Source organism: Anticarsia gemmatalis, chromosome 26 (genome assembly GCF_050436995.1).
Source record: "Anticarsia gemmatalis isolate Benzon Research Colony breed Stoneville strain chromosome 26, ilAntGemm2 primary, whole genome shotgun sequence".
Lineage (NCBI taxonomy): Eukaryota > Metazoa > Arthropoda > Insecta > Lepidoptera > Erebidae > Anticarsia > Anticarsia gemmatalis.
The window spans coordinates 5307045-5333959 of NC_134770.1; the positions used below are offsets into that span (position 1 = coordinate 5307045).

The following is a 26915-nucleotide window of genomic DNA, read 5'->3' on the forward strand; positions in this document are numbered from 1 at the left end:
AAGCAAAGATTTTAGCTCTATTTTCTCAAGTCAGTCCAAAGCAGTCATCTTCTTGTTTTGCCATAGATGGCAACTAATTGAAAAGAAACAACCACGTATAAGAACAAAAAGTTTTATTGCATTTTACTACCATACGCATTTACAGAATGTCGCCACATTTTTGCTAGAGATGAGTCACTGTTTACATGGCTATATAAGGGATCTCTGAGTGAACATTACTACCAATCTTACTAATATTATTAATGCTAAAGTTTTTAATGCATATTTGTAACTCAATCTCGCCAAAACTATGATAAACTAAATACTTATTATATAACTTTGTTACTATAATAACTAATATAAACTAATAATTTTGATGAATTTTGTACACATATAGTTTGTATCCTAGGTTAACACAGGACACTTTTTACACCGCGAAATCTTTTCGCGCGGGCATAAGAAAACAAAAAAAAATTGCAAGTTTTTTCGTCATCATCATTACTTTTTCTTTGACTACGGAGGGCAATGACCTGTGATTATAGGAGTCATCTCTGCTCTGTGTTGACTTTAGTTACAAATACAAAAAAAAAAAACGAAAATTCATTTAACGATACACGACAAAAAATATTTATCTTGAAAACAGCTATATTAGCATATAAATACCGAAAAAAACAGTATTCTTATCACGATCTTAATCATAAGATTGCCGGAAAAATCAGTCTCAAATGAGTCATGGATAAATAAATATTATGAGATCATTTAAATAAACATCATTATGAAAAAAAGCAGACGGAAATTGAAACCGTTATCATAATTTAAAAAACATTTATTTTTGTCTATTGATCTTACATCACTAAGCATAGATAAGGGCAAGCACACGCCTGTATGTCTACAAAGCTCTACAAAACTGAGTCATGGTTTTATCACTGTGTTTAGACTTTATGTTAAAGGTGTTAAGGTCGAAAGTCGCATGATAATGATAGCAGGATGTTCCAAGTTCCGAGGTGTAATGTCAACGAACGATAGCAATAATTGCTTGTTTACGATATTACTGATATTAGTGACAATGTGTTTTACGATGCACCGGCCCGTTGATTTATATTGTGAGTGTAGTTTTGTTCAATAACTGCACATTTATACTTTTATACATTTATTAACTCAAAGGTCTAACTCATAAAAAAGACGCTATTGAATAGATAAACTATCGCTAAATTTACTCAGAAACCGGGCAATAGCGATCTATCAACGCACAGCTCATATCACTGGACGGATCGGGCTGAACTTTGGAATGAAGGTAGATGTTATGACACAGGCATTCACTATATATAGATTTTTTATAATTTTTTCCCCCAAGGGGATAAAATAGGGACGAAAGTTTGTTTAAAAATTCTGTCCTAAGTCGCAAACCACGCGGATGAAATCGCGGGCAAATCTAGTTACCTACCTAAATAAAGAGAAATGAACAAGCATATGACTGTCTCCGTGGCGCAATGGTTTAGGTCGCCACGCCAAAACCATTGCATCGGGAGGTCGTGGGTTCGATTCCCACACGGAGCAATTGTTTGTGCGGTCCACAAATAATTGTTTCGGGTCCGGTTGTGCTTTGTGTCCGTTGTTTGTAGGTTTGTAAAAGTCCCCGCGACACAAGAACAATTCTTAATGCGGGAGTTGTCATTTAAAAAAGAAGCATTTTACACTGACACAATTAATAAAATGGAAATGATAAAATTTATAATACTGATGAGGAATAATGAAGGTACGATGACAAGAACTCAAGGTTACAATGTCAAGTAGTAAATTGTTAGTACATTTCTAAGAAGAACACCGTGTAAGTACATAGTATGAGTAATCGATTAAATGCTTTGTTTCATTCAATCAATGTCGAACAATGGTTGAATATATTAGAAGAATAACCGGTAAATAATCGATATTAGCTGGTTTTATGATCCATTTTATTATCATTTTTATACTAATTATATGGGTAGAGTTTAATGTATCGAGAGTATTCCAAAGTTATATATAATATTTGCTTTTATATTATAAATCTAAGGTGTCTACTTTTAGTCGGATTTGTTTTTTTTTCAATCAAAAAGTTACATCTTTTCTCATTCTATATATAGCCAGTTGCGCTCATCGGTCGGTAAACAATCTGTGGGTTAAGCAACCATTGGCGCGGTCATTCCATAGATGGGTGACCGCATAGTGGTATTTGAACTGGGCGTCTCCGTGCTTCGGAGGGTACGTTAAAAGTCGGTCCCGGTTGTTGTCTACTAAGATAACAGTCGTTAAGCCACATCAAAGGCCTCTCGGGCGGCTTGAACAACTTTGACACTAGGTTGACCACTAACCATACGACAAACAAACAAACAATAAAATTTAAATCCGTGAATCGTATTGTGTAAAATTGTATCCACATGTTGTTATGAGAGCTTTTTATTCCTGCTTTAACAGCCAATTTCAGAGCAAGCTAGTAATTAATAAGACGTTTGTCACACTCATGACATGGCCATCAATTAAGCATTGTCAAATTTACGACAGATGTTTGTCCTCAAAATAGCAAACTAGGTCATAGGCCCGTTTTATAAAAACTTTTATGAACACATACGTCTAACTAAAATGTAGCATCTATCTAGCTTCAACTTTTACTAGAACATAATTATATATTTTAAAATATGTTTTTACAGATACGTAGTATTTAGAATAGAAGTTAAGCTAAATCTTAGTAGTTAATTAACATATTATATACTGTGCCTCTCACTTTTATTTTAATTACAACTTTTATACCAATTAAGAACATTTAATTCCATTCTAAAACAAAAAAGAAACACTAAGAAATGCAACAAAAACACTAATCTTACGTAAATAAAATATCTCCTTAAAGATAAAATGTAGCTAGGCTTTCCACGACCAAGACCGAATATATGTAGTTCGGCCAAAACGTCAGAAAATAAAAAAGGTAATACAATCTTCAAATATTCATTAAAACTCTCTTTATAATTATAAAATAAAATATAAGAGAGATCGCGGCAACCAATACCGATGTAATTGGTTAAAGTATGTCCGAAACGTCGAAAAATAAAACTAAAATCATTACCATAAAACTTTAACATAAAACCTTTTATTAATAAAACTAATTTCATGTTAAGCTAGGTTTTTCAAATGCATTTAATATCAAATTATAATATAATCATATTCTATTACAATCAAAGTTTTCAAAGGCTATATTTACACAAGTACCGGCCCACCCAGCTAGTTATATCTTCCCCCGAGGGTGGTTGCATCAGTGCACAATAGCGCCGCGGCAATAAGGAAACGCTTATGTAAACTCCGCTTAACTTGCACGTAATATAATTGTGATGCCTTTATATTTACTCAGATTTATTCTCTAGAAAGTGGCAGCGTGATGGATGGAACCAATCTTGAGATAGACGCTTTAGCTAGTAGCAATTTAGTTAAATGTTTGTACATACAGTTGCTCTTTAATATTTATGTGACTATTATAATATAGTCGTTTTAATATGTAAACTTTTTTATGTCAAATTAGAAGCTTTCAGTAGCAATAATTTAACGAAAAAAGCATGTAAGCAGCTTTGAAAACTGTGACAGTAAAAGCTCAAATAAAAAAAAAATGAAAGCTAAGCAAAGAACAATAATTCAAACAGTTTTTATTTCAGAATACAACATCTCCCGCCGTAGTAATTGTTGGGACTTCAGAAATTGCTAAGACATAGTCGATAGAGAATAGTTAATCTGCAATACGAATAAGTAGTACTACCAAACAAGATGTATTACGGTATCATCCACTTCTTTGTCAAATAAACATAAGCTTATTAATTTCCAAGCTAAAGTCACAAACGCACTTGACATTTCCAACATTCTTAGCACATATTCGTTGCGTCAAGTGCCGCCATGATGACGTCACCTGAGAACCATGGACAACTTAGCTATGTTGTTTTTTTACCTTAGCAGGCAATGATGTCACTTCATACAGCCAACGTGAATCCTTCCTCACTTTGATTTGTAGTAAACTGGTTACCGTGACAGTTAGTTCTTTATACAAGGTAGCTAGTTTTTGCCTGTGACTCCGTTCGCATGGATTAAAATTATCATTAATACCCCCGTTTCTGAGGTACATTTAGCGGTAGTTTATTAATTCAATAGCGTTTAAACTCTTAAAAGGTTTGAATAGATAAACTATCACTAAATGTCTTTAAGAAACGGGGAACGGGGAAACCTCAGAAACTGAGCAGTCTTTACTTGGGATACGAGCTATTGCATACCTTAATTTTGTTAAATTGGTTTGTAGTTTAGCTGCGACAATATAGCAGGCTGATAGTAGTTTGATTTACTATTACTATCGACTATCAACAACCGTCTAGCTATCGAGCTAAGCAGCGTTTCAAGCGGACGCCGTAGAAATATTTTTTCAGTACATTTTAAGTGTTAAACTCTCAAAACTCGATAGTACAATACAACTATAACTGACTGAACATATTCTTCCTTCAGAAGATGTCTGAAGTGAGATTATACTTTCGCATTTTTTATAGGACAGTACGGTCAAATCTATACTAATATAATAAAGCTGAAGAGTTTGTTTGTTTGTTTGTTTGTTTGAACGCGCTAATCTCAGGAACTACTGGTCCGATTTGAAAAATTCTTTCAGTGTTAGATAGTCCATTTATCGAGGAAGGTTATAGGCTATATAACATCACGCTTCGGTCATTAGGAGCGGAGTAGCAATAAAAAATCTTACAAAAACGGGGAAAATTTTGACCCATTCTCTTAGGTGACGCAAGCGAAGTTGCGCGGGTCAGCTAGTATTTTATGAAACTCACATACTTATTAAACAAAGTAATTACCTAAGTAAAACTACTTAATAAATAGTCACAATACCGTATTTGCAAGTGAACGTAACTACAACTAACACAAAAGAATAGGTGGTTATACCATAAAGGTAATATGGAAATTCAACCATATTTGTACGATTTAACGTCAGTTACCATAACTACTTTACATTTAAAGGCGTTTTATCACTACTAAATAAGTACCAGGTAGATAACCAGAAGATTTTTTAATACCTTTTGCTGTTACTCTATCTATCGGGTAGGTAAAACCGACACTTAGCCATAACTTAATAGTTAAAGAGGCGCGTAAATCTATTGGTTAATGAATAAATAGAAACAAAGTACTTGTATTGTTTTGTATTTTTTGCATGATTTCCTCTTGTTACAGGCTATTGTGACGCAGATACTCGTAGGAAGCAACACGGGAAACACTCATAGATATATTAATTAAAATTAATTGCTTTATTAACCTAAAAAACGCGCAATTTAAAGACCTAACTTTAACCTCATCTAGACAACGAGCTCCGGTGTAAAAGTGTCAATAGGATAAATAACATAGGAACTTCTACTAAATATGAGTAGGATTTGTCAAAACGATAATAAAATTAATGAAAATGTAGTTGCAAGAAACTTTTGACTGTTGATTAACGAGACTGTAAACATACATAGAAATAGATACTATTTATCATTCAAAGAAATTTATTTATTCATTGTCACTTGCGAATAAGTTTCAGATATCTTATCAGACGAAATTTTGACCACAATACACATACCATCACTTTAACTACTAAATAGGTTATCTACCACTTATTTACAAACTATGAAACCGGCTCTACCTATTGCAATTTCAAACAGCCATTAAAAAATTCCCTGCAAATCTAAAAATCTCTTCGCATTACATAAATGACACTATATTTTACCAGAGGGAAGGTTTTAAACATCCATCCATCATCTCAGTGAAGCATAAACTATGATAGTTGCGTATAAAACAAGTTTTATTGGTAATTACGGCCCGAGCTTAGCTGTATTCGGTTCAAGGATGCCAGTTGTATCTTAATGTTGGCATTCGACCTTAAATACTGAATACTATTAACTCATCTCGTATTTAATTTTGAATAAAACTATCACCTTGTTTTAACGATGAAGGAAAAACATTGATACAAAATATTGCATGCCTAAGAGTTCTTTAATACAGTTATTGAAGGTCTGCAAAGTCTGCAACCTACGCTTGGCTAGTGTGGTGGCATCGAGGCCTAACTCCTCTCATTCCGAGAAGAGACCCTTGCCCAGCAGTGGGGTAGTAATAGATTCAATTTATTATCATAGAATAAATCAGTATCTAACAAAAAATATAAAACAACTGTGATATGAAACACAACATTATTTTTAGAAAGAAACATCTCCCGCATTATGAATAGTTTCTAAGAAGCGAAGCACTTAAGCACAGTTTTATCAATCATATTTTGGGCTAATTACAATCCTAAATATCATCTTGAAACGCCTGATTTTTTATTTGAACTCTCATAATTTTCTAGTAAGATTTTTACAACTGTCAACCTAAATTTTTCCATTGAACTGGCAACTAAGACAATTTCACTTTGACAGGTGCATCTTTAGAAAACTAAGGCCTACCTCCTTTCTTGCTTACTTTGGCAATAGTGCCAAGAATTAAAGGTATTCGGTTAATTAACATACCCACACGATTCCACCATCGTATAATACTTGTTGATTAATGACAAACGCGATTGTGTGTTGACACTTACAACATAACTGTACTTGAGCTGCCCACTTTAAAATATACTTAGTATAACTTTATAACTACTTTATCGCAATTCCAAGAAATTATACAAACTTGATATGAAGTCATTTAATATACAAAATAAAAATAATATGTCAGAAATATTTATGTATATTTTACATGATCATAATCAAGAAAAAATCAGTAGAGCGGATAGAAACGAAAAATACTTATGAAGTTTTCTTAGTTAATTTTTCAAAGCGTTAAAAGCAAAAAAGTATATACTTAAAGGACAGTTTCCTTGTGTCAACATAATTTTAAATGAAAAATATAAATAAATACGTACCACAACTCTATTAAAAAAACAAATCCAAATTTCAAAACACTACACTCACGACTAAAATGTCTTACTACAATCACAATAACATTACCATCCCAGCACTAGTCAAAATTAGACTGAACGAATATATGCACATGTCAAACACACGCCGAGTTTAAAAAAAAACAAAACAGAAAATGGCGACGAGCAATACTCGCTACTAAGTTAGGCGCGCGACTGACGCGATGAATCACAACGAAGCAAAATAATACCAATTAAACACCACTACACCATTATATTTACGTAATAATATTAAATTCGCGTGCCATTTTCGACTCTATGGCATAGAAATAAGAATAAAGATGACGAATTTAACTGTAAATTGTGTACGAGTACTTAAAATCGTGACGCGTTTTTGAGTGACGAGTTAACTAGTTTTATGAATGAAACACAGTTTAGTGCGGGTTCTTTCCATAAGTTATTGTAATGTTTAGTGGGACGATGTTTGTTATTATTATTATTAAAAGGAGTTTCTCTTAATTTAGGGTATAACCACACAAGTAAACTAAGAGCACTAAGATGGACTCTACCTACGTGTTACCTAAATTGCTGCACGCTGCTGAAGTTTATATGTATCATAATTGATCGTACATTGTAAAACAGTAGCATTTGTACGAAGAAACTGCTTTAAGAATATGAAAAGCAAATAAAACTATTGTATAATCTCATTCTCAAGGTATTAATTTGAGACAGGAGGACAATAACTAAAATCTTAGATAAAAATGTTTCTATCCAAGGTTCTGATAAAGTAATATGTTGTAAGGTGGCTTTGATTTCAGCAATATCAATCAATTTTAAAAGGTGTTACAGATTTCAGGATGTCTTAACCTAATTTCGTCATTATTTCAATTTGCTGCCACTTTTTACGAGTACAGCTATCGATTAAAAGACAAGAGAATTAATAAACCAGATGATATTATTTTTATTACTTAATTTTTTACCAGATGATTGCATTTATTGCTTAAAAAATACTGGACTTTGTACTCACTTACTCTTACTACTCTTCACTAAGGTAGGTACTCTAACTTTATTTTTACGTGGAAACAGAATAATTCCTTCCTAAAACAAATCCTAAAATTGTAAGTGTCTATTTAACTGTAACGTGAAGCTATTTATAATCTATCAGCGACCATTTCTATTAAATTTATATTAAATATAATATTTAAACAAATCCAAGTCAATTCTGAACTGAGGGTCTGTTGGCATTAAAATTTCTATACTTTTAGCTCCATATTGGGCTATAAAGTGAATCGATTAACCAACGCTCATAATAAATATTTCCTTCTTTAGCAGTTTTATTCTTTTTCATTTACCAAAGTGGCCAGTCTCACGTTGTTGTTAAATTACTAGTATTTACTTTAAAATCACTTGACCTGACATCTAGCGGGAATACCGGTCACCTAAGTTTAAACCAGTTTGCCAGATTTCAACCACCTGACTATCCGTTACATACGTGAAATTAAGTAGGTTTTTAGGCTTAATAGGTGAACTTGAAAAGAGCGGCCATGAAATTCTTACTTTGGCCGGCCACTTGGTGGAGAGCTAGGGTATGTACGATTTATGTTATCTAGATTATAGTTAGTTGACAATTCTTCTAAAAATGAGTGGCTGCATCAAACAGGCCACCATAAGCTGTAAGTATAAACCTACGAATCAATAATGTTCTTAATGATGTTTGTATATTTTTACCAGCCACAAACCATGGATTTACTAGTAAGTTGTATAACTATGTAAAAGCCTTCTAATAAGACTCTACGTCCATTTCTAAACTGAAGGACGATTTTTCATAACTACCGAGGACATAACTACTGAAAAATTTTACATCAAAAAGTTTATGCCTCTAGCCTGTTTCACCTTTTTTTTTCAAGTTATTTCAGAGGTAAACGTTTGATACTCTATAATACCGAGCGTAAAAAATCGCGCTACGGTTTGTATATTTTTGTATATGCAACAACTATCATTAAAGTCAATATTTATTGTGATGTTTTTCTCAGAACATAACATGACGTGTCAGTTTATGATCATTGACTAATAGTGTAAATTGTTTGAACTCTGAAACTGTAGTCACTGTGATTGCTTCTGGTTAGAGCGGTTACAGTGTATGAATAATCGCAATTTAAAATCATTTATACAAAACAGTCTATAGTATGTGAAAGTCCGAAATGAAAGACCGAACTACATAGAACAGCAGAATAGATAATTAACCAATACAAGTAATAGAACTAAACCCTTAAAATATATTTAATTTTCTTTCATAATTTTTTTTAAAAGACAACTCCCGCATGCCGCTCTAAGAATTGCTCTTGTGTCGCGGGAACTTTTACAAACATACAAATAACGAACACAATCTACAACCACGAAAAAAAAATGGTGGTCCCGTGTGGGAATCGAACCCAGATATACCGGCGCAATGGTAGCGGCGTGGTGACCTAAACCACTACGCCACGGAGGCTACTAGCTGACATTAAGTACTCAACTAATTCTTTCAATTAGTAGCCATTGTGATAAGAATTGTTAACAAGCATAGGAATAAGTATTTTTATTGGCACCTATTTAAGGATATTGTTATTCATAATTGTGGCAATAGTCTAGCCTAAACCTATTTCCTCGATGTGAACACCTGGTATTGATTTAGCATTTAAAGTATTATTTCAACAACTATAGCTGTAGGCTATTAATATCAAACTTAATGATAGCAACATTGATTTAATCAATCAATTTCAAATCAGCCATCAAAAGTAGGAGCAAAGAGAATTCATCTTCAGACAACCTTGTCTATGACCTCTCAACGATTTTAATATAATTTACTGTTGGCAATATGTTATTAAAATTCTCTGAAGGTTATAAAATATCTGATTATTTTAATTAAATAGTTTGTTTTGATTTGTAAATAAGAATGTTGCTTTAGAATTGATTGGTGTTTTAATAAAATATGTCAAGGTGTCATTTTAATGAACGTCATACGCTAGGTTTGCGAAGTTTCAAATTATACGAATAGACACCTATAATAATTGCAGTTTTTTTTTCGATTAGCTAGTGGTTTCTAGTTGGTGCAGCGATGATTTCAACACCCGAAGAAATTCTATTTAAAATTGTTGTTTACAGCTTGCGTGACACCTATTTTGAATGTAGTATCGAATTCCTTTTCTTTGTCTAGATAGTAATTATTACCTACGAAAAATACACCATTCGTGGCAAAATGAAAAGTATTATAAATTGTACAGCGCAATATTTTCAGCCCGTTTCTTAAGTTTTAATTGATAAATCTCTTGCTTCTGGGTCATAAAATTATAGCGTTGCATCTTTATTTTTAATTTTACTATGACTTCCGGTTTTTATCGTAGAGCTACCGGAAATTCTTGTTCTTTATTCCTAAATGACATGTAGCAATACATTTTATTGGCACATTAAGATAATTTTATTACAGAAACATTGAATAGGTACTCAATAATTATATTACATTCATATTATTTATTAGCGACATAGTAAAATACTAATACTAATGTCTTATTACAAGCTGAGCAAATACATATTCAAGGCTTTTGATAATGTTCGGTAAAACCAGATTCAATGACCTATAATTAGATTTAAATTATAGAGAATTATCCGTAATTTTCAATTACATTTTACAACTTAAGTACAAAATTAATGTACCTAAGTCTATTACCTGTGTGTAGTTTCCGAAATTAATTAAATTCTAGTTTATCAGTGATTCATATTATGATAATGTAAGTTAACTTTACTATTGACTAAATAAACAATCACCTATATAAGTAATTCAGTTTCATTCTTTTTTTTTATTAAGTGATTGCAGAATTACTGTCCGCAAATAAAAAAAAAACAAATGTCAAAAAGCCCGCCGAAACTGCACGAAATACGAAATTCGAACTCCTAAGCCCTTTTTATTAAAAAACGAATGCACAGAAACGCATTGACTAAACGCGGTGAGAGTGCGTTGACCCCTTGTCATATCGCACTGCGCGCTGCGGGCTAGTCGATAAATCCCTGCGATTTATCGATATTCGTGTTGTGGGTCGATAACTGTAATACTTGCTTCAAGTTTTGTTTGTAGGGATTATAACTTCGGTGTTAGTGTGTCAAATTATTTTCATTGGCGTTGCGGTTATTTCTTATTTTTTGAAAAACTGGTTTTAGTAACACGTTTATCTCTGGTTTGTAATGACTGTGTATACCTAATATTTTTTATACCAAATAATATACTTCTTATACTCGCCAATTTGTTAAAAAATTTAAAGTTTTAATTAATATAGTCCCCAAAAGTCACTTAACTACAATTATCACCATAAACAAAATCTCAGTTACAAGTTACGGACCCATTTTCTTACTCGTAATCCACAATTATTGTTGGATAAAGTAATTATACCTTTATCAAAAGTCAAAGTCTTTCTCATAAATATAAAATAATAAACATCGACACATCGCATCACTGCAAGGAGTACATAAAATAAAGGCAAGTCATAATATCCTGCGGCCGCGCCGCGCGCTGGCGGCGTCGCACACGTGTTCACGAGCATCGTCTCACTGCCTCTACTACAATGACTGATCTACATTTAGAACAGCTGTACAGGCATCAGCAGAAATATGTATTACAAACGGCCCACACTCGCTTCGCCAGGTTAAAAGAATTAGCCACCACCAGAAATATGTACCTCTATTACCATAGGCCTACACCCGGTTAAAAAAGTTATTTAACAAAAACTTTATTTTTCACATATAGACTTATAGACCTTAAATTTGAACCACTCTATTTATAAAAAAAATGCATGAAAATCAGTTGCGTATTTTTAAAGATTTAAGCATACATAGGGACAACCGAAAGCGTCTTTGTTTTGTACTATGTGGTAAAATCTGTCACAAATTTATTGGACTTTTTGGTGTGAAAATACCAACTAAATTTTCCTCATTAAACAATAATGATCCTAAAGATATTTTAAACGTAACAAACTGTAGTAATTTTCGTGCTTTTGTTGATAAAATTGTTGCTGAAAATATAACAGTGTATACATATTGTTGCATCCGACTGTACACCATTAAATAACTACGTTTTAGTACGAGTAAGGCCACTTGGATTATCATTAATTTCTATATTTGGGACTATTGATGGCTTTGAAGTTGAAACCACTAAAGGTAAGTAATTGATAAAATCGACGCGATTACAGGCCCAAAAGCATAATACTAAGAAAGGTTGGTAAAATATAGTAATGTCGATAATTTAAGACTGTTTCTCCCCCTGCGGGTAAATTTCATAGATAGTTTATACTATACAAACCTTGCATGACTGACCCCCGGTTTCTGAGTACATTTAGCGGTTTATCTATTCAATAGCGTTTAAACTCATATAAAAAAATTAAATGGGTACCTCAGAAATCGGGGGTCAGGGTTCTTTGGAAATTCTTGAAGGTATGCAAAGTCCCCAACCCACAATTGGCCAGCGTGGTGGACTCAAGGCCTAACCACTCCCTCATTATGGAAAACCCTTGCCCAGCAGTGGGACAATAACGGGTTTAATTTATAGTTTATTCTAAAGATAAAACTGATGGGTAAAGCAGAACATAAAATCCGAAATATTTCTCATTATGTAACCGACAATAACCAATACAAAAACCTTTTAAAGAAACAGCAAATCCAATAAAAAAACATTTTTATCACACAAAGTACAGTTCCCATAAAATAACAGTAAAATATCACAGACGTATTACATCTTATGACCTACTTCATTTACGAGGGTATGCCCTAAGACGGGCGCAAGAGTAATATTGAAAACATGGCTGCAACTAGGCCATCAAGATTGTACTAAGCTCAATCACAGACACTAACCGTTAAGGAATGTTTACTAGAGCTGTGATAGCTACCGTACCCTAGTGGCCATATTTTTAATCGTATCAATCATTTTTATGGATGACCAAATTCAACCTTGTAATTTTTTTTAGGCCAGTAACGGTTTCATATTCGGTCTTAAGTGAATAAATAACACTTAATATCATTGCTTAATATATTTCCGATTAAAATTATTTTTGTATTTATGAATTCATTAATCATGGTTATATCTATACTAATATTATGAAATTGTAGAGTTTGTATGTTCGTTTTGTTGGTGAGCTAATCTCAGGAACTACTGGTGCAAATTAAAAAGTTATTGAAGAAGGCTATAGGCTATGTCATATAGCCTATAGCCTTCTACTATTTTCTACTTCTATCACACTACGACCAATAGGAGCAGGGCACCAGTAAAAAATTACACCAAATCGGGGAAAATTATCACCCATTCCCTCTTATGCGACGCAATTACGAATAAAATGCAGCTTACAATTAAGTTACATCACTATTCATAATTCCAAAATGGAAGAAAAGAGTCCAAATGAGAAAAATAAACAATAACAAAGTATTATGTATCTTTAAAAGGCACGTATGTGGACCGCGACTACGATGACACTTTGTTGAATGTTCACACAGTGTGTTTATCTACAAACATGGAATAAAGTTGCGACACCGTATTCTTGAACCATTTGTAAAGCTTTACGTTACTACGCAAAATAAAAGTAATAAATTACGATTTGTATGGTCAAATAAACGTTTGCTTATTCAAATAATTACTTAACGCAATAAATTGTTCTTAAATTAAAACTTAAATTTATTTTATTGAGGTAAAGTTCAACAGATATAAAATTAAGATAAAGCCGAGCTGTCAATTTAATTCAATATTCGATATAGGAATTCCGATTCGGATGAAGGATAAAGTTAGAAAATGGCCGCCAACAGGGCGCGGTCGTCCCAAATTACACAGGATCCGTTGGTCGCCTCGTCGCCGCGTATTTTTGGTAATCACCATTAATTATTATCGTCTTTCCACTGTTGTGTTAAACTGTTTATTCATTTCCGAGGTTTTTATTGCGTGCTACAAATTTATGTCGGGTTGAAACAATAAATTAACACTATGGTCCACGTAGCGTCAAATTTTAATTAGATGGGACAGCATTCCAGAGACAATAAGTTTAATTTTAGAATGTCTTTGTGCATCCAGAGACAATTAAAAAAGCAATCCGTGTTAAATCAAGTTATTTTAAACAAAATAATATCTGCTTTTAGGTAGATGAAAGTAAATACAAACCTAATTCATTGATTCCATTATACATTGACAGTGTAAAGAGGTCGTTATTTTGATTTCAGCATCACGTTTTTCCGTACCTTAAGGCGACTTGTGAATTACTTTTGCTCACTTTAGAAAGCTTAGAGCTAGAGCAACAGCATCCTACGATAGGCTAAATAAAAACAACTAAACAGATTGTCAATGGTGTTTAAATTTCAATTGACTTATTCAGTAATTTACAAAAGATACTCTTTTTTTTAGATACGCGGCAGTCAAATTTAAAGTTTGAGTATAGCACTTATGCTATCCCCAACCCACCACTTGGCCAGTGTTACCCATTTCTCGTTCGGGAGACCTATGTCCACCAGTGGCACGAAAAGGGGTTAAAAAAGAACCTGTTACTACTAGCAACATCAAATTTGCTTCTGATTCTAAGCGTGACGGAAAATCTCCGTTTTAATGGCTTAGCTTTTAATATAATTCTTATAAATTCATAACCAACAAAGTATGTATTTTCACCAGACATATAAGTAACACACTCCTTCGAGCAGATGTTTGCGTTTTGGCGCCAAAACCGAACGCACCAATTATCACTTGAGCGAATCGTATGTATATCGTATAATTAAGAACGCATTGCTAAACCGTGAACGCATTCGCCTTGTGACGTCAGTATTTAACGAGAAAAACTGTAGTTTGTTTCTTTAATAGCTAGATTTTAAAATAATAAGCTGAAATGCCTTGAAATTGGTAATCATAGCACGCATTAGAGACTGATATGGCCTACCTTCGACAAAGAGCCCCTAAAATGCAATGGCTGCTAATAAAAAAAATAGTTTTACGTTTTTTTTTTGTTGACAGTAGGTAATGGAGGAATCAGTAAAGAACAATTAATTATCTGCTGATATAATGTCAGGATGGAAAATCGATCGAAAAGCCGAGAACACGGACTTATAATTACGAAGGTTTAATTGTATTAATTAAAACAATACCACGTCTCAGTTGACTAGAATGTAAAAAAGAACTAGTACCTACTGTATTAAAACCTCTATTTATTTGTTAATTAAGAACCGGATGACTTGAGAAAAACTTAACTATGTGTACGACCTTGCTGAAAGATGTAATAAAATGTCTATGACATACGCGTAAAGGCACTTCGTTTCTAAAAGGTACGTGTATTTTTAACTGCTTGTTGTAAGATGGTTGCTATAGTCCATCAACTTAGTTGGAGAGCCTTGGGATGTACAAGTTATCTACATTAGGTACCGTACATTTATTTATTCATCTTTTTTTTCTTTTTTTTAAAGACAACTCCCGCACTAAGTACTGCTTTTATGTCGCGGGGACTTTTACAATCATACAAACAACGGACACAAAGTACAATCAGACTCGAATCAATTATTTGTGGATCGCAAAAATAATTGTTCCGTGTGGGAATCGAACCCACGACGACACTGGTAGTGGCGTGGTGACCACTTTAACCACTGCGCCACGGAGGCCGGCAGAATCATTCTCATTGATAGTCATCCAATCTTATAACAAAATCTATTATCCGTAGCCTTAAATGTTTTTAAAGTCCAGACAGTAACTGAACATTTATTGTTAGTAATAATTTTACTCAATCACAATAAACATATAATAATCAGCTTATTAATATGTTAATGTAATAGTATATTTACGTGATTATTTCAGAATATTTGAGCGTTTTAGTTGAACAATCTGCGATGATTACCTGTAAAGAAATAAAAGAAAACATTAATATTAGTTAAATAAAGTTGTTAACGACTAATGTGTGACATGTACAGTAGGACAAAACTATAAATTATTCAAGACAGGTACAAGTCGTTATCTTCGCTATCAAAATAACTCGTAGTGTCCGTGTAACTACCGTGGACATTATTTTTATTGTTATTTCGGAGGCTTAACAAGAATATTGTAGAACCTCTTTAATATTTTCGTGTATTGATAAAGGCGCTAGAAGATCCTTAATATTCTGTTAAAGTTTTACTGTCCTGCTGGACAAGGGATTCCGGCCAATTTCGGAATGCTAGAGCGAATTAGTTTAAACTGCTTCTTTAAAGTTAGTTAGTCCTTTTGAAATATGATGTTTATTCCTCTTTTGTGAATTGAATTTTAGGTCAAAAAACTAATTTGGAACAATAATTTGTTTTTTTTTGTTTTTTTCTGATAATTTTTGCGTCTGTGGTAAACATTTGATCCGACTCCATACTTAGATTAGACTCTATGTGATATTAAATGAAAACACTATATCCAGTAAAATTCAGATTATGTCTAAATGTATGAGCTAAGCTTAAATCTACGAACATTTAAACATATAACAACAAAGCCTCCTTTGAAACAAACGTATTTCTAACATCTAAGTATAATGATGTATTAATTAAGGCAAACAACATAGTGTTTGTCACAGCGTGGGCGCCATTACGGTGTAATGTAAAACGCGGCAAATATGCAGTAGGTAGAATGTTGATTTTTATTTCTTTGTTCTTGAGTTGATTTCCCTGCGGCTTTGTTTGGAAACGTGGACTATTAGCTACTAGTTATTATTTTAAATTAAGTAGTTTTTATGTTGTTTATGTAAGCATCGTAGGTAATAATGACAATTTGTAAAAAAATAGTCTTGAAAGGCAGACACCATGAACCAAATAAGGGTTCTGTTTTCGCCTTTTGAGCTACGGAATCCTAGCAATGATATGCAATCTACAAACTTTAAATGTGATTTAGGTTTTGCATCGTAAACTTAAATAAGACTTAAGTTATCTATACTAATATTATAATTATATTTATAATTTATATACTTAATATTATAAAGCTGAAGAGTTTGTTTGTTTGTTTGTTTGAACGCGCTAATCTCAGGAACTACTGGTCCGATTTGAAAAATTCTTTCAGTGTTAGATAGCCCATTTATCGAGGTAGGCTATATATCATCACGCTACGACCAATAGGAGCAGAGTACCCGTGAAAAATGTTAAAAAAAACGGGGAAAATTATGATTCTCTTATATGACGCAAGCGAAGTTGCGCGGGTCAGCTAGTATTATATAATGTGATTGCTTTTTCTAGGCATATATTGATTAATTTCGTTATATTATCTTTCTGTGTATAAATAATGTGTTCTTTAAAGTTTTATTAAATAAATCAATTTTATTCTCACGCAAATAACAAACAGTATTATCAAGTATTTTGTGCAAAAAGATTAAAAGATAACTTGTCCTAATTAAAATGTCAGTCCTCTGTTACATATTAAATAGCTTCAACAAAATAATAAGGCGATTTATATTCCCTGTGTTAATTGTTTGTCAAAGAGTATTACTTATGTAGTAAATAAGTTAAGATCGCTCTTCTCACAAGTTATATTTAGCAAATGACTTCACGATCATCAATCATTGAGTTTTAAAAGTAATTTCAGTTCAGTTACAAATGCAAATTGGAGCATAAAGACTTCTGAGTTACCATTGTGAAAAATTGGAATATTCGTGTACTTGTTCGGCTCGAATTGTGTTAACAATATTCAGACGTAGAATAACTTATGCTGTATCAAACCAAGAGCTTTATTTCGATTCTATGTTTTAAATTACTAAACTGAAATAAACCTCATTGTCGGCAATAAATCAAAATGTAGACGTATTTCTATTTTCTTAATTCTAATAAAAAAATACCTAAGTATGAGGATTACACACAAAATGTACAAAATGTTTATTGATTCGTTTTCCAGATTTACCAAAAGTTTTTTATCTAATTCTTAGTAATAATACAATGATACAGATTCATAGAACCTACTTGTAATTTTCCACGCAAAATGTAGCTTTTAATATAAAACACTTCAGAAATCAACCGTTTAACCTACCATAACATAACCAACAAATCAATGTTGCCAGTGTTAAATATGCCACAAAAGCTATCAAATTACCCCGCAAATTGTCATCTACCCACAACGTAATGCAACACTGACAAAACGACAGTCTTACTTTCGAACATCGAGAGTGAAATCAGTCCCCTGCGACTAAATACTAAATACCCTGCAGTCCATATTTCCATAGAGATCGGTATTCATTGCACGAACCGCAGTTGTGTGCACCGCTTTATGCATACTGATATTAATGTGTACTGGCCGTAATTATTAATACTTAACGTTTTGAATTTAGAATGTTTTACTGGCTGGTGTAGAAGAGTTTCTTAATGTTATAAAAATATAATTTCCTTTTTCATTGATATTAAAAAGATTTTCAATAAAATGGCATTTAAACATTATTTTTTGATTAAACACGTTACTGCCTTTCCTAATATTTAAGTGATTTATGTAATTAATTCACAAATACTGACTAATCTCACAGAAATTTAATAATATTTATTTAATTTCAAATCAAATTCATAATACTGATAATGCTAGTTTAAAATATATTATATTAATTATCTGTGGTTTAGCCATTGTGTAATGCGGTTGATACTTCAAATCAAATACAAATAATATATATTCAGTTCATACATTAATCATTACGTCTTTTATTGTATATCTAAGCACGTGTTTATAACACAGATAAAACAATATTTTCCGCAAGCATAATAAAATACCTACTCCACAGGGAAACTCCTCAGTACTCTACCACGCGCTTTAATTCATATAATTAAAACCTACTTTTTGCTCCACTTAATTTGCAATACACCATGATTAATGTCTTCTTATTACACAAATAAATTTATTTCCCGGCTCGAAACAAACAAACATTAGTTTATTAACAAGCCTGTTGAAATGTTACAATTATTATTCATTAAATTAATGAAAAGATGAATGTTTTTATACTTCCTTAATTAAGATAATGTTGAATAGTTTTTATACAAATACAAATAAACAAATGATCCATGTCTATAAATGAAGACCTCACGAACCACAATCTGTATTCGTAGATAGGTTTTCTTTGACATTGTATTACTTATTACATCTATACTAATATTATAAAATTGTAGAGTTTGTCTGTATGTTTGGTTGATCGCGCTAACCTCAAGAACTACTGGTGCTAATTGAAAAATTCTTACTATTGGATAGCCTATTTATTGAGGAAGGCTATGGGCCATATAACATCACGCTACATCCAAAAGGCTGCTCCTTTTGGGTACCAGTAAAAAATGTTACAAAAACGGGGAAAAATATGACCGATTGTATGTACCACGTATGTATGACCCATGTACTATATTAGACTGCGCAAATAAAGTAGGTATTTATTAAGAAACACATAATATTATGTGTAAAAAAGCCATGTAAATGCATACATTTGTGAGGATGGATGTAGATATGGAAGTTGCTCTTTAATGCAAATCACGCAGTACGGATGATACACTTAATACACATCTAATTTATAAACTTGCTAGAAAACTGTTTGATCGGGAAGTTGCGAGCAGATTTATTAAACTGCTAAACTTTGACACAAAGGACAGTGTTGACTAGAAATAATATTTCACCCTACACCAGCTAAACCGGGTATTTCCACAAAGCTCCCCGTCACCACAGTTAATCAATGACAGCAAGTAGGTACTATATATAGATAGATAGTGACACAAACAATCACAAGCACTGCCGGTGACAGAGACGAATAGCGTGAAGGTTTCACAAACGAGTGCCCGACACGCTAGCGAAACACGACAACTGAAAAACAAGCTGTAGAATAAAAGTATTAAAATAAAAATGTGTTTTATACTGAAAATTGTTTTAGTTTAGATCCGATCTACCGTGAAAATAAATAAATGTTATTGGACAAAAGAAGAAAGCTTGTACTATGGTAACTAAATAACTGATAAACATACTTGTATTCTTCTAAATATATACTTTACTTATATAGATAATTTAACAACCATGCTCAGAACAAATACTCATGCTCATCACACAAAGATTTGTCCCGGGTGGGATGCGAACCCACCACACACTGTAATACTTTCAATGCTTTTCAACTGTTTTGATTAAGTAGGTAAACCCAAAGTAGTAATAACCTTACAGAGTCCAAAATAGCTTTCGAGTTTATAATATTATTTTATAAAACTTCGTATATTATATTTTGCAAATGTCTTGCAATGCTGTGTTTGCGAATGTAGATATTCCTCCTTACAAGATGAGGGCATATACTGAAATACTTATTACGAAGCCATATTTTCATGAACAAAGTTTGATAACAAAAATGGTCGCAATAAATTTAAACATAAAGGTGTGAACGTAAATTGAAGCTAGTTTAAAGTACTTCATAAAATTCCGTCACAGCTTCCGTAACCGTTATCTTGGATTTAGGTTGACGCCTCAAGTTCACTTAATCCTCGGATATTAAACTAAAACTATAATCCCTTAACTATAAATTAAACTTCAGCTTAAAGCCCTAACGGTTACCAGTACCTTCTGTTTATATATTTTTCACGATTAAAATGGTTCAACAATAGAAACTTCACTGAGAACCTTACTAACATATAATTGAGTATTTTATATAAGTAATTTTATACTACACTTCTTCAAAAAAGAAAGAAGAACCTGTTAAGTTACCTTTTTTTAAATCATAAACAATCCTATATTTTCCTAAACAATGTCCAATGCAAAAGATATAACCATAAAATCAAATGCCCCAACAGCACAGTAAACTTATAACAAGAATCCGGTTATAAAACCTCATTAAGCATATTCCCGTGATCAATATCGTCAATATCCTCTCCACATAGTTAATCACTCGTTATGTAAACATTACAGGCCTACGCAAAAAACATTGCGTAAAGGAAGTCCACAATTACACAGATTAGTTCTATATGATTACACTTTCACATAACGATTAAGTATGTATTTGATAGTAAACTGATTGATAAGTTCTGTAGAAACAATGTTCCGCTAAAATGGCGCAGTGGTTTAAGTGGTCACCTCGCCGCAATAACCATAGTGCCGCGTTTGGCGGGTTCAAATCCCACCCGGGACAAATATTTGTGTGATGAGCATGAGTATTTGTTCTGAGCCTGGATGTTGATTTATCTATATAAGTATGTATTTAGAAGTATATAAGTATGTTTATCAGTTGTCTGGTTACCATAGTACAAGCTCTGCTTAGTTTGGAATCAGATGACCGTGTGTGAGTTGTCCAAAAATATTTATTTAAAATTCTATTAAACAGATTTTGACAGATGACTTCACCAATGTTGCAAAACTAGTGACTTTGAAACGTATTTCGTGACACGAGGTCTGACCCTAGCTAACTATATTTCCATTTCTGCTTCTTTACTTTTCTATATATTTACCCTCTAACCTCTTATTCATAAACACACTATAAACCTTCTTTAGTTAAAAAGCTACTATAATATGTTTTCTCTTTTTCATTTCGGGAGGGAAAGAAACAAAACACTTTATAAGCCTTGCATAAATTCAAATATTTTTATGAATAAATAAGAGGATTAGGTTTTATCAAAGATGACACTCTAACAGCATATCCGACTGTGTCCTGTCCTGAACTGGCGTGGAATAAAAATCCGGTTCTCAGAGCGTCAGTCGCGACAAATATTCGTAGTGAATTTGGATCCCCTAGTTTTTCAGTTACAAAACATAGATTACAATACATGTTGCATCAAATCTAAGCCAAACTTGTATAATAATAAAAACAAGTTGAGTCTTAATCATATCAATAACAAAAAGCCTACAAAACGGCGCCATTTACCATACACGTAAAAAACTAATTAATAAATAACAACCGTTAAATCATTCCTCATTTAATCCCGCACACGTCAGATCAACATCAAGTGACACTTACGAATGCAAATCCTGGCGGCACATCAAAGTGTTGCCACTCGTAAAAATTAAGAACCGCAGTGTTGCCAGCGGCGATTATTGTCCACATGGGCGGTCCCGTGAGTTATGGCGGTGTGGTTTGATTTATTCGCTTCAGTGATGCTATCTGTTCCAGAGTGATGTGACATTCGCGCGTTCTGAATATTTATTTAGCTTTGTTTTGAAAACATTGTATTATCTTACGGGTGCGTTCAACTTGGCAAACGGTAGTGGAATAGGAAGCTTGGCGTAATGTTGTACTTTACCTCAGACGTTTATAATAACTTTGATTGATTTACGAAGCTGTACGTGTACCAACAGCAAAAATTTGAATGCTATTGAGCAGCAACAATAGGCAAGTCTGTGGCGAATTTGTGTTAAATCACAGAATTTTTTTCTAGCCCTTAAACTCTAAATTTAACGTAATGTTGTACTTGTAGCGCGTTTCTCGGACTATCGAATATCTAGATATTGACATTTAAAATGTACCTACTGCAAAAAATATTACTACGGCACCCACTAGAGGTGCTGATCACATTTTCATACATTTTTTTCGATAGCTAGCTGGTACCGCTGTCGAAAGCCGATTGTACAAGAAAATCAGCACTCTGTTATAAATGTATTTTAACTAGTCAATGTGATAGTAATTTAATCATTTGAATATTAGGTTCAATTGCCATAGAAGATACGTCACACTGTGAACAATACATAGTATGACGTGTCCTCTACATAGTGTATGCACCTTTATCCTCTACTAGCTGACCCGCGCAACTTCGCTCGCGTCAGTTAAGAGAATGAGTCAAAATTTTCCCCGTTTTTGTAACATTTTTCGTTGCTACTCCGCTCCTAATGACTGTAGCGTGATGTTATATAGCCTATATCGATAAATGGGCTATCTAACCCTGAAAGATTTTTTCAAATTGCACAAAACACACAAACAAACTCTTCAGCTTTATAATAATAGAATAGATTTAAACATAGCATGCAGTATGCACTTAGCTCGGCGCTCAGTCGCGTACATATACATATAATGATGATTAATTTATGATAATCATACAAGCATTAGTATATTAATTCGCCTGCACTCCGTCTAAGGAGCGGCGCGTGGGTAGAATCGTTTTGTTTTGTAATCTTTTGTTTTGCACTCAAACATGCATAGATTATGTTTTTATTTATAGAAGGCTACCCACGAGTTTGTAAGAAGACATAAATTGATTTTCATTTGCTAAAATAAAAATAATTGATTTAAGCATAGTTCGTCAACTTAACTTAACCTTAGCATGGATGATTTATCTAAATTGCATTTCATAGTGCTGTGAATTTAGAAGATAAAGTAGCTATATCAACATCTGCATGCAAGTCTAAGTGTCATTGATGTTCTCAATTAATTTTGTTGGGTCCAACCCAAGTATTTACCTTTGCTAGATTTCCTTACGGTTTGAGATTGTATACAGTGCAATCTCAAAATTAAATAAACTATGACGATCTCTTTTAACACTACCCGTAAAATAGGCCGTATCTTATTCCGCAAGTAAAGTTTAATCACGATGAAACTATCAATAAACGTTATTTTTTTACAAAGCAAAGTTTAGATGATTATATTGCTTGTACTTATTATTAAAACAAAATACCTATTCTATAATAAGCTTATCCAAACTTGAGTTTAAAAATAAACCAAGATATAATCCAATGTATTCACAAAGTTCATCCGGCCAAGGAGGTCATATCGCCGTAATAAGTTTCATCGCGTGCAAGCCAGACGTAAATTGTGAGGTATTTCTTTTTCTTTTAGTATTACACAACGGAATCAGGTTACTCATTTCAACTAAGGAATAATAAATTTCCTGTTGAGAACCGACAAATAAAAAAACTACATTTTCTGGGTAGGGCACAACCTAGTTTTTATTGGCAAAGCTTTTTTATTTTTTACCATTTTTATTTCGTGACAATAAAAAGTAGGTATGTTTTGATGTTTTTATACATACTTTTACCCGGATGTTATTAATGGTAAAAGTAACTCCGTAAGATTTCTTTCAGCAATGATTTCTTTCCACATTCTCATCTTGATGACTGAATTTCGATTAAAAAGTAAATAAGTAACAGGATGATAAATTATACCTGGCTACTTATTTCATCTTTCAAATACCTTAGGTTTGGAGGTTGCGACCATGGAAAGCCGTCTAACCTGCGACGAAACGCCAAACAAACCCAGGTAAAGTTCATTTTACGTTATTTCCCGTATGACATTAGAATTTAGACAAATAACATGCAACAACAGTAACAGCAAACAAAAGTTTATAACTTACATTTAGCCCTTCTGTTTCCCAGGATATGCTACGACAAACTTAAATCAATAATATGCAAATAGTCGGGAATCCCTTTAAATCGCGAGCGGAAACATCAATAGACAAGACATACAAACAAATGTCAATGTATCTAGTACATTAGTGCTTGACACAGTTGTATGGTTGTATGTATGAAATGTGCTAATATTTGTTTATACCGGCTATGTACTGTTTACTTTACTGTCACGGCTTCAAGATAGTGTATTATATGGTGAATGGGGTTATAACTGGATATAAACAATCGCAAGAGCAATTGACATTTTTCAGTACTTTACAATTGCCCTGAAAGTAGTTCAAAATTAATTGAATTCAAATTCAAAATATCCTTTATTTCATAAACTTCGTACAATGTATTTGAAATAGTCTTATTGTATTCTTTGTCCGTTTCGGAAAAGCTTGTTGCTCGTGAGAAGAAACGGCAAGGAACTCATGGCTTGCTCTTTTGAGGTTTCAATGCAATGGACTATATTTGAGATTATAGGGACGGGGTCGGCTACCTGATCGAACCATACAACAACACAACATAGCCAGGCAACACGAATGCTGAAAAGTTCAGATTAAATCCTACTAATCCTACTTATATTATAAATGCGAAAGTATGAGAGTATGTTTGTATGTTACTCTTTCACGCAAATACTACTCGATCGATTACGATGAAATTTGCTATGTAAGCAGCTGAAGACCCAGAATAACACAAAGGCTTTTTAACTCGGAGTTCCCGAGGGATCGGGATTTACACGGGAAGGGATTCCACGCGGACGAAGTCGCGGGCGGTCTCTAGTATTATATAAACAGTAAAATTGTTTCCTCATTTAATTAACTTTATTCCAAAACAAAACAAAAACTAGCCGTATGTCCGGACAAGTTAACAAAAAGCTGCATACATGACAGTATCCATTGGCTGCACAAATTGTTTCCAAGCTTGTTCGTGTGTAGACAAACATAGGCGAGCCGAGGGAGGGTGAGGGCTGGGGGGTGTGGGAGGTGTGTGACCAGACAGCGTCCAGACAACAACATCAATTATAATTATACACCGACATGTTGAAAACAAACGACACTTTCTATAAACTGTGTTTTATATTAATTAGAAGTTATGGTCTTTGCTGTGTTGTTATTGTAAAGCCGCAAGTCATGGGTACATAACATAAAACCTATTTCCATCCCACAGTCTCATTTACAGACCTATGTGCATGAATGCGATAAACTTAAAAAACTATCCTTTTGCTTTCGGTGTATATTGAACTATTTGTATTGTCGAATTTCGCTGAAATATGATTTGAAAGGTATTCAACACAAAAATTTTGATGCAATCGGGTGCTTAAAGCATAAGCAAAAAAAAATTGCAAAACACAAAGTTAAGCAAGCATTGTCTCCTTGCATATGAGTGAGCTCCTAGATCGTCTCCGTTTTTCTCTCTATATGATCTTAATTGTTTGTATTGACCTCTACATCTAACCTGAAAAGGCTTAGAAAAACTTATTCAAGTAGTCTTTGGTTAAGATAATCGAGCCTTGATCCCATGCCTCATTTTTGTAATAGAAGGAGCCTATTCTATTCTCTTCCGTTCACTATTTATGCGACTTGAGGAGTGTGAATGTCAAGCCAGAGTATTAACCTTAATTAAAATATTGAGAGCATCAAATTGGGCAAACGTCACATTCGGTCACATCATAACCACCATAGACAAAATTCCCACGTCCCACTGGATGTGGTTGATGCAATCGATTGCATTTACCGAAGGAATTAATTGCATTTCACGACACTTTTTCTAATTAGGTTAGTTTATCACGCACGGTTTGTGACAAAACCTCTTGTTACTTATTCTTTACTATTACTACTAATACTATACTGTACTACTACTATACTATACTACTATACTGAAATTTTCAGTATCTGCCAAAAACTCTTAAAAGAATTTCAGTCTGAAATTCTTATAAGAGATATGAAATCACCAAACGCAGGCTATTACGAGTATATTAAATAAAAACCGGCCAAGTGCAAGTCGGACTCGCGCACGAAGGTTTTACCCTTTGGGTACGGAACCCTAAAAACTGATCATTATCTAACTTGTTTTAAATAATTCTTACTCTCTTAGTAATAAACAAAACACTATTTAATCAGGGCTTACACGATTTTTATTAGAAATACATAAGCGCATAAATGCAAAAATATTATTTTGTACTAGCCTTGACTGACTAACTGATGTTGTATAATCTGTGCTGGAACAAAATCTCCCGCCAACAAACAAATGACAGATAAGAGAACGAGGTCAGCGTAATGCACATACAGCCTGCACACACGACCTAATAACCGAAATATGTAGCATTTGTGACGAATGTTCTATATTTCTTTGAGTTTATATTACTAAGCCTTCCTACATTTAGTTAAACAGTTATCTTGCGATAAAAATGAAATATGGATTATATTAAAATGATATATAAATTATGGATTTTGTACGAAACGATTATTTGTGCGATCCACAAATAATTGGTTCGGATCTGGTTGTACTTTGTGTCCGTTGTTTGTATGTTTGTAAAAGTCCCTTCGACACAAGAGCAACTCTGTATTAGAGGAGGAGTTGTTTTAAAAAGAAAATAGAATGTGAGTCGACTCAATTTTGACAAACTAGGTTTTTGAGCAAACAAAAATACAAGGCAAATGAAATTTGTTATCGTTAGGTATAGATCACACTAAAAAAACATTGTTAGCAAGCTTTAGCAGTAGGCTA

At 33.2% G+C, this 26915-nt stretch overlaps 1 protein-coding gene across 2 annotated transcripts in view; it reads right to left on the reverse strand.

The window, feature by feature from the left end:
* GEFmeso (Guanine nucleotide exchange factor in mesoderm) overlaps positions 1 to 26915 on the reverse strand; it is a 115280-nt gene that overhangs the window by 57036 nt on the left and 31329 nt on the right. The window contains exon 1 of one of the 2 annotated variants that reach the window (XM_076131441.1): positions 6908 to 7105. The exons of the other annotated variant lie outside the window; for it this stretch is intronic. The gene's annotated coding sequence lies outside the window, so the exon portion shown is untranslated. Of the gene's footprint in view, positions 1 to 6907; positions 7106 to 26915 lie in introns of those variants that run through there. 2 annotated transcript variants of the gene reach the window in all.